The sequence below is a fragment of the Hyperoodon ampullatus genome (genome assembly GCF_949752795.1).
Source record: "Hyperoodon ampullatus genome assembly, chromosome: 17".
Taxonomy (NCBI): domain Eukaryota; kingdom Metazoa; phylum Chordata; class Mammalia; order Artiodactyla; family Ziphiidae; genus Hyperoodon; species Hyperoodon ampullatus.
In genome coordinates, this window is record NC_136930.1 from 77,568,757 (window position 1) to 77,570,829 (window position 2,073).

Here is a 2,073-nt window from a genome sequence, read left to right on the forward strand (position 1 = left end):
AGGGTCCTCTGATGTGGAAATAGGTCAGAGTTCATTCCTTTGTTCATCTGGGGGCTGGGAAACAGCTATAAACCCTCCTCCCACCCCCATTCCCAGTCCAGGGCAGTTGATGGCCCACGCTTCCAGTGCCATCTGTACCTGAGTACCCGGTCAGCTCATCCTGCTACCTTGCACCTTGCTTTTTGTCCCTTCTCAGACGTCCTGGAGGCATTCCTGTATCAGCTACACCCACCCTATCTCCTGGAACTGGTTCATTAAATGTTATGGGGTTAGGTGGGGAGGTCAAATGTGTACAACTGGAAACTTTCCGGAAAGCCTGGCCCTGGGAGGGGCTCCAGATCCACTCTGTCAGGCCCTGGCCTGGACACTAGGACACAGCAGTGGAGACGAGAGGCCACATTCCTGTCCTCCTGGCAAGGCAGGCAAAAAATCAGTGAGGACAGCCATCTGTATTCAGCCAGGGTATGGAGCCCAGCATTTGTTACACTGGGGACAATGGGAACGAGGTGATTCAGGACATTGAGGTACATCGTAGCAGAAGAGAAGGAAGGAGGCACAGGCCTGCCTGGGCCCAGGGATACCCAAAAGAGCAGGCACCGGGCTTCCCTGGTGGCACAGTGGTTGAGAATCCGCCTGCCGATGCAGGGGACGCTGGTTCGTTACCCGGTCCGGGAAGATCCCACATGCCGCGGAGCGGCTGGGCCCGTGAGCCATGGCTGCTGAGCCTGCGTGTCCGGAGCCTGTGCTCCACAGTGGGAGAGGCCACAACAGTGAGAGGCCCGCGTACGGGTGTGGGGGGGTAAAAAAAAAAAAAAAAAGAGCAGGTACCATTGGGAGGAGGAGCCATGTGAGAGGGGGAGGGGTCATGTGGGAGGGGAGGGGCCACGTGGGAGAGGGAGGGGCCACGTGGGAGGAGAAGGGGCTGACAGGAGAGCCACCAGGTGGGACCAGACTTCAAGGAGAAAACTTCCTGAGGCATCAGTGTGAAGGTGGGGTCCTAGTATGTGTGGGGTAGGGGACACGAGGCCCAGGGCATCCACTGCAGAATGGCCAGGCCACAGGAGCACTCAGGACAAACCCCTGTCCCCGACCCCGAGGGCGTGAGCTTCGCTGAGGTTAGCACGTGGCTGGCTGGTGGATCTGCCCTTGAAGAAGTTATGCGGAGTGGGACCAGGGGCTGGTGGAACCTCGGAAAGGGGGCCGCGACGGCCAGAGGAGAGCACCTGAGCGAGTGGGTGCTACCTGTCAGGTGACAGGGAAGCAGGCGAGGGGAGGGGAGAGAAGATGTGGCATCAGCTGGGAGGGCCATTGAGCAGAGAGGATGGGTCCTGCCCTCCCAGAGGGCGGCAGGAGAGGAGGGGCGGGAGGGGCGGGAGAGGCTGGCAGGCCAGTGAGGGAGGCAGAAGCTTTCTCCGCGGGCCTCGCCTCCCCTGTGCTCACTGTTCACGGCGTGGTTACTGAGTGTCCACCTCCCCGGCCGCCCACCCGCACACAGCAGGTGCTCGCATCAGTGGCTTAGATCCAGGTGAACAGCAGGCATTGCATGGACAGGGAGCTCTATTAGCTTGTGAGTTATGACCTCATTTTGCAGCGAGGAAAATAAGGCTTGAGCAGTTAGAGAGATTCACCCTAATCCGTGGCACGGAAGTGCTGGGCCGGACTGGCCGCCCCTCCCCCTCCCCAGGTCCAGCTCCAGCCCTCGGCGCTGACCTCCTAGTGGGGTCCCTTCTCTCTCTCAGCTTCCGCCCGTTCTGTGAGCTCCTGGGCAACAGATGAGCTGACCTCCCTGAGCCTCAGCTTCTATCGGGGGTGGGAAAAGACACCAGCGGCAGGAACCGATGGCGTGCCTGCGGGAGGGACTCGCCGCCGTCCTCAGCCTTCACGAGGACCAGACCTTGTCCTAAAGCTAGGTCGCCGGGGGCCGCCAGGGGGTGCTGCTGGGCCGCGGCTGCGGGCCCGCTCGGGGCAAGGCCTCCAGTTCCCGCCCACTGGGGCGGTGCGCGCGTGCGCACTGCGCCCCGCCCGCAGGGACTGCTGGTCCGGCGACGCGAGCGTGCGGCCGGCGGGAGCGGA